General features: G+C 40.4%; 1 pseudogene; it reads right to left on the bottom strand.

The window, feature by feature from the left end:
* Window positions 1–3538, bottom strand: LOC127237080 (TAR DNA-binding protein 43-like; annotated as a pseudogene).
* Window positions 3539–8009: the final 4471 nt, after the last annotated feature.

Here is an 8009-nt window from a genome sequence, read left to right as displayed (position 1 = left end):
TTACAGAACTACTTTCAATGAAGTGCTTTTTCCATAAACATTTGAAATGAGATGAACTGCAGAGATTAAATGAAGGCTTCACATTGGACTTTCGTATATGAAGGAAGACACTTGTTAAGAACAAAACCAAAAGAACCAAACACCATGACATCATGATCTCCCAAATGGAGATTTTGCTAAGGAAAAAATTCATAGGGTGGGATCCAAATTAAAATGAGAAAAGAATGTAGTTCTAACCAATGGTTTCTACTCTGAACATGCACACAAATCCATTTAACAAGTCCAATGACAGATTATTACAGAGAAACCTTTTGAGATCAACTGTAGTATTGGTTTACCAATTAGGCAAACAGCAGTTCACTTTCACCCTCTCAGTATTTTAACCCTTTATATAACAAAACTTCTAAAATTCATTTATCTTTTCCTCTTTTTCTAAAGAAAAATGTCAAAAATACTCCGCACTGAAAACAATCTTAAATTTTTTAGTACATATGTATTTTACAAATATACTTACCATGAGTTTAGAAAAATTTGAATCCCACCATTATAGAACTACCTATCAACCGACAAACCTACCACCATCCACTGCCTACATGCCCCAGCCAGAGGATTTAGAATCCATGCTTGAGCCAAAGCCGCCATTAAAACCACTGCCCGATCTTGCATTTGATGTTGACCCCCCACCAAGAGGGACACCAGAATTAGAACCACTGTAGGAATTATTTCCAGAGCCAAAAGCCTGATTTGGTTCCCTCTGCATGCTGCTCTGGCTTTGGTTATTACCAGATGGATCTGACTGGTTCGGCTGGCTGGCTAATGTGCCTATCATACCACAACTGCTCTGCAATGCTGCCTGGGCTGCAGCCATCATCGCTGAATTAATGCTAAAAGCTCCAAAGTTCATTCCTCCACTCATGTTGCCACCCTGGTTATTTCCCAAGCCAGCTCTACCCCCTCTACTATTGCCAAACCCACCCTGATTCTCAAAGCCACCGGGATTACCACCAGATCTTCCATTTCTTTCTGTCTGTTGCTATTATGCCTAGGGTCAACATTGGAGTATATGCACGCTGATTCCTTTAATGACCAAATCCTTTCCACAAAGGGACTGGACAACCTTATCATCTGCAAAGGTAACAAAGGCAAAAGCCATGAATGGTTTGGGAATGAAGACATCTACCACTTCTCCATACTGGCAGAACTGTTGAAGCTCTTCAGCAGTCATGACTTCTGTACAACGCCCAACAAACACCTTTCTGCTTCTCAAAGGCTCATCTGGGCTTGGCTTAGAATTCGGAAGTTCACAGTCACACCATCGTCCAGCTATCGTATGTCGATGTGACATTACTTTCACTTGGGTTTCATATTCCATGAATCGAACAAAGCCAAACCCTTTGAGTGACAAGTTTTAAGATCTTTCTTGACATGAACCATAAGAACCTCTCCAGATGTACTGAAATAGTCTTTCAGGTCTTGTTCTGTTGTTTTCCATGGGAGACCCAGCACTATGAGATCAGATGTTTTCTGAACTGCTCTTTTCCCTTTCTCTGCCGAGGTAGCATCTGTCTCATCCATTTTCCTTGTGTTATCTTTGGGATAGTTGACAACATATACCAGATTGCTCCATCCAGCATCCGGGGCATACAGTGAGGAACCCAATCTCTTTTCACTTCTTCATTATAACTTTTCATAGCTTTAACCATTTCTAAAATCTCAACTTATCCCTCCCCACTGTTTTGTTTTGGGTTTTGGGTTTGTTTGGGGTTTTTTGTTTGTTTGTTTCTTTTTGTTTTTGCCTTTTTTAAGGTAGGGTTTCTCTGTGTTGCTTTGGAGCCTGTCCTGAAACTCACTCTGTAGACCAGGCTGGCCTTGAACTCACAGAGATCCGCCTGCCTCTACCTCCCAAGTGCTGGGATTAAAAGCATATGCCACCAACACCCAGCCCTCCCAGCTGTTTTACCTACCCTATTTCTTTAACTTTTCAAAGTCAGACTAATACTTAGCCTTATTCTCACTCTCTTCAATGTTTTATTTTAGTTTATTAACTAAAATCTGAGTGTATCCCATATGACCCTTGGTTGTTTCCTCCAACGGCAATTGAAGTCAATAGGGCCACTGTTGTTAATTGACTAGTACAAAATCTGCATTGTGAGAATATCAACCAACATGAAATATGATTAATATTCTTCTCAGGGGATAAGGTAGAGTTTATACCAGGTACCTGGACTGAGAATCTGTTCTGTGAACTGTACACCTCAAATCTACAACATCCACATCCCACTTCACCATTTCACCATTACAAATAGAAGAATATAGGGTTTTTTTTTAATCCACAAGCAACCAAACAACTCAGATGTATAAACCCCAAAGCTGTAACGTAAGAAATGCAGAAAACCAGGGCGATGTAACTCCTCCAAAACTTCCTCATCTGTGGTCAGCTAATGAGAGCAAGTGAGATGAAATCCCAGACAAAGAACTCAAAAGAATAATTGTAAAACCATTTAAAGAGGTGAGCCACGGAGCGCAAACCTATACACAGCATTCCTGTTACCTCTGTTTCATCTGTGCCCTCAGGTCTCTGCCTGGCCTTCTTCAGTGATGGACTATGATATGTAAGTGTAAGGCCACCCTGTCTGTCCAAAAGAAAGAGTATATATCCAAAGAAACCAAAGAAGAAGAAAAAAATCAAACAGCTGAGTGAAATAAGGAAGCTGTGCAGGATGTGAAAGAGGAATTTGATAGCAGATGAAAATACTGGAGAAGAGCTAGTTTGAAATGCTCAAAATGAAAAATGGAGCCAAATAAAATGTGTAGAAAGTCTCACCAATAGAAGGAAGGGATCAAGAAGAAGAGAGAATGTCTGTGCCTGAGGAGAAAATGGAGTAATTGGAACAGTCTAGCAAGAACAAAGTTAAAATACTAAGAAGGCATAAGAATTCCAAAATTCTGATGGCATTACTAAGAGACTGAACCTGTAAATTCTGCCCACAAGAGAACACTATTCTAAAGGCATAGAAATGGATTTTAAATAATCACAACAGAAACTTTCCACAAGTTTGGAAAAGAGATGTCAATCCAGACCCAGGAGCCTTCAAACAGAACACAGGAGCAGGAGAACCTCCCTTGTCATATTATAACTAAAACATAAATGAAATGTCTTGAAAGTAGCAAAAGAGAAATACCAAGTCATGAAATATACAGGCAAATGGATGGAACTAGAGAAATCATTCTGAGGTAACCCAGACACAGAAAGATAAATACAATATCTATTAACCTCAAGTGTGTATTATCTGTTAAGTAAACGATAATCAAACTACAATCTATAGACCCAAGAGGTTAAGTAAAGAGGAGGGCTCTAGGGTACCAGTGAACCTCCCTGGGAAAGGGAGATAGAGAAGACTCTGCAGACTGACTGAGGCTGATTGGGAGTGGGAGGAATCAGGTAGGGGATGTGGGGAGAGTGCAGGAAGACACAGCTGGAATCGGGGGACACTGTGGGTGTGGAAACCTGGTGCAATGAAAACTTCCTATAATCCATGATGGTGAGCCTACTGAGGACTCCTAGTAATGAAGCCAGAATCTGAACTGGCTATCTTTTGTAGCCAGGCAAGACTTTCAGTGCCAGGACTGAGCTGCATTTGGTTAAGCTATTGGCCAAGGGGTCCCACGGAGATCCCCAAACAACCCAGACTGATACTAGGATAGAAGGTCACTATGAAAACTAACAGGGGGACCTCACTGCCAAGGACAACATCTACACAGCTCATTCCATGTAGAGAGGTCAAGCTGTTGCCTGCATGGAGCCTTCACCCCTACGTTCTAGTCTCTTTAGCATGAGAAGGTACTCTGGAGACTTTGGGAAGAGAAACCTGGACATCAACCCATCCACAAAACCCTTGATCTACAATCTGTCCTGCCTACAAGATATGCCAGAGCAATGGTGGCACAGAACTTGTAGGAGTAGCCAACCAGTGTTTGGTTTAACTTCAGGTCCACATCATGAGAGGGAGCTGATGCTCTACTCTGCCTGGTTGGCCCAGAACTGAAGGCTGTATAGCCCAGAGACATAGGGTAGAACCAAACACAACCAATAAGACAAACAAACAAACAAAAATTAATGAAATTATTCCTAATGATACTCTGCTGTACTCAGATTGGTATCATGCCCAGTCATCATCAGAGAGGCTTCCTCTGACAACAGATGGATGTGGGTGTAGAGACCCACAGCCAGACATTATGTACAGAGTATCTAAATTGGAGGACTCCATCAAATCCTCCCCTTCAGAGATAAGGGAGCCCTGTAAAGAGGGAGGAAATATTGTACCAGTCAGAGATGAAGGACACCGGGAGAACACGACCCACCAAATCAAATAAGTGGGGCTCATACAGGCTCACAGATACTGGAGCAGGGATCATGGGGTCTGCATGGGTCTGCACCAGGTCTTCTGTGTGTTATGGTTGTTAGCTTGATGTTTTGCTGTATTCCTTACAGTGGGAGTGGGTGTATCTGACTCATTTGCCTATCCTTGGAACTTTTTTCTTCCTATTGCATTACCTTGCTCAGCCTCAATACAAAGTCTGCCTTGTCTTATTGCATCTTGTTATGTCCCATTGGGCTGTCATCTCTTGGAGGCGTGCTCTCTTCTGAAGAGAAGGGTAGAAGAGTATCATCTGGGGGAAAATGAGAGGCAGGGAAGAGCTGGAGAGTGAAGGGAGAAAAACTTGTGGTCAGGATGTATTTATAAGAGAAGAATATTTTCAATTTTAAAAGTTTTTATTAACAATAATCAAAGTCCAAAAGGGGAGCTCTAATTTCCCCAGTAACACTTTGGTAGCATGGCATACATCAATCAAATGGGAACTTACCTGTGTGAGACAACTCTTTCTAGGAAAGGCTGTTTAAAGTTTGCCTTTACATGTCAAGCTTTCAAAAACTCTGTAATTGAATTGATAATAAGCTTTGAGCACATTCATAAGCATGTACTCCATTCTGTTTGCATAGCCTGTTCAACCTGTTCAAAATTAACTGACATATGGGAAGAGCAATCAACAAACTTCCCACATCCTTCTCTATGGCCTAGGACAGTAAGTCTCCCTGCACTCTTCCCCCACACCCAGGCCTTCTCCCTAGCCCACCAGATATAGCCCAAGTCCCACATTTAGTGGCCCAGCCCAGTCTGACCTCATACATCTGCATTGCAAATGATCTCTAGACTTTGGCCAGGACCCTCCATATTTATGTCCTAACAAACAGACCCCTTTGTCTTAGTGTCTTAGGTTTTCTGCTTCTGTGAAGAGACACCATAACCATGGCAATTCTTACAAAGGAAAACATTTAATTGGAGAGACTTGCTTGCAGTTCAGAGGTTCAGGCCATTATCGTCATGGTAGAACATGACAGCATGCAGGCAGACATGGTGCTGCAGAAATAGCTGAGAGTCCTACATCATGCAAGCAACAGGAAGCAGTCTGAGATACTGAGTGGTATCTTGAGCATAAGAGACCTCAAAGGCCATCTCCACAGTGACACACTTCCTTCAACAAGATCACGTTTACTCCAACAAGGCCACACCTCCCATTAGTGCCACTCCCTTTGGGGGACATTTCTTTCAAACCAACACAGTCAGAGTTCTACTGCTGTGAAGACCATGGCAACTACTGTAAAGGAAGGCATTTAGTTGGGGTTTGCTTACACTGTTGGAGGTTTAGTCCATTATCATTATGGGGAGGAGCAAGGTGACATGCTGGTAGACATGGTGTTGAAGAAGAAGCCGAGATCCACATTCAGATCCGTAGGCAGCAGGAAGAGAAAGACATTGGGACTAGCTTGAACTTTTAAAATCTCAAAGCCCATCCCTAATGACATACTTCCTTCAAAAGGACCACACTGACAAAGCCATACCTCATAATCCCTTTATGTAGTAACAGTCCCTGATGACCAAGCATTCAAACATATGAGCCTGTGGGAGCCATTCTTATTCAAAACCCCACACACCTTCCACACCATATCCTACATTTCCACATAGCCAGATCTACCCCTACCCTCCAGGCTTGGACCAAGGACTACATCCTATAGCACAGTCCTCTATGTCTACCTGACTTAGTTTATCTAAGCCATTTAAAACCCCTAGGCCCAACCCATCCACACATCCTCTCTTCTGCTCAAGCCTGCTCTGTTCATATCAGACTTATAACTAACAGAAGGCATCCACATGTCTAGACTCATCAAAAAGTAACTATATGAAAGACCAAATTAGTCCTTCTCTCCAAACCTACCAGTCCTGTAGAAATGTTTGCCAATGAAAATGGCCTATATGATCTCCAGGACATGAGATTTAAAAGAACAATCATAAACTTCATCAAAGAGTTCAATAAGGTTAAAGAAGACACAAAGAAACAACTCAATGAAATTAAAAAGGAAAAATTTAAGGAGAATAAACACCCTCAACAGTCAGTATGTCTCCACTGCAGCCCAGCTATCCTACAACAGAAGGCATGAATAGTCCAACAAAGCTGAAGCCGAGAAAAAGACCTTAAAACCAACTATATGAAGATGATAGCGGTCCATGAACAGAAGATAAATGATGCATTTAAAGAAATCAAAACAACACAAACAATTGGAGTAAATGAATAAATCCCTTAAAGACGGCCAATTAATTAAAGCTGAAGATCAACAGCAGAAATAAAAAGACTTTCTGGAATCTGATGAAAATGGATAAGCTGCATACCCAAACTTATGAGACACAATGAATGCAGTGCTAAGAGGAAAGTGAATAAAAGTCTCCCAACCAAAAAGAAAAAGCCTAGGGTCAGATTATTTTAGCACACAACACTGCCGGACTTTCAAAGAAGAGTTAACAACAGTACTCCTCAAATTATTCCACAAAATAGAAACAGAGGGAACATTATCTGATTGATTTTATGTAGCAATAGTCACCTTGATACCCAAACCACATAAATATTCAACAACAATAAAAAAGAAAATTACACACCAGCTTCCCTTATGAACATAGATGTAAAAATATTCAATAAAATATTGGCAAACTGCATCTAAAAACACATCAAAAAAATCCACCATGATCAAGTAGGCTCCATGCCAAAGATTCAATAATGGTTCAAAATACAAAAGTCAGTTAGTGTAATCCACCATATAAACAAAATGGAAAAAAAGCATAATCATCTAATTAGATACAGAAAAGGCCTTTGGAAAAATCCAACACCCATGCATGACAAAAAAAAATCCTTAGAGACCTAAATGTAATTCTAGGATACCTGAACGTAATAAAGGTAATTTACAGCAAACCTAACCTATACTTGCCATGAAATTAAATGGAGAGAAACTCAAAACAATTTTGCTAAAATGAGGAACAAGACAAGATTCTCCATTCTCTTCATATCTACTCAATATAATACTTGAAGTTTTAGCCACACCAACAAGGTAACTGAAGGAGATCAAGGAAATGCAAATTGGAAAGGAAGATGTCAAAGTATTGCTATTTGCAGATGATATACTAGTATACATACATAACCCTAAAAATTCTCCAAGGGAACTCCTACAGCTGATAGACACTTTCAGCAAAGTGGCTGAAAACAAGTAGTCCTTTTATACATGAATTGCAAATGGTCTGAGAAAGAAATGAAGGAAACACCACCTTTCACAATAGCCACGAATAATGTAAATATCTTGGGGTAACTCTAACTAAGCAAATGAAAGATTTATACAACAAATCTTCAAGTCTTTGAAGAAAACAATTGAAGAGGATATCAGAAAATGGAAAGAACACTCCTGTTCATGGATTGGTAGGATTAACAGAGTAAAAAAAAAAAAAAGTGGTCATCCTACAAAAAGCAATTTACAGATTCAATGCAGTCTCCATCAAAATTCCAACACAATTCTTTACAGATCTTGAAAGGACAATTCTCAACTTCATAAGGAAAAACAAAAATCAAGGATAGCTAAAACAATCCTGAACAATAAAAGAACTGCTGGGAGTAGTCCCATCATTCCC

Source organism: Phodopus roborovskii, unplaced genomic scaffold (assembly GCF_943737965.1).
Source record: "Phodopus roborovskii unplaced genomic scaffold, PHOROB, whole genome shotgun sequence".
NCBI classification, from domain to species: Eukaryota; Metazoa; Chordata; class Mammalia; order Rodentia; family Cricetidae; genus Phodopus; species Phodopus roborovskii.
This window is presented reverse-complemented; position numbering and strand designations above follow the sequence as displayed.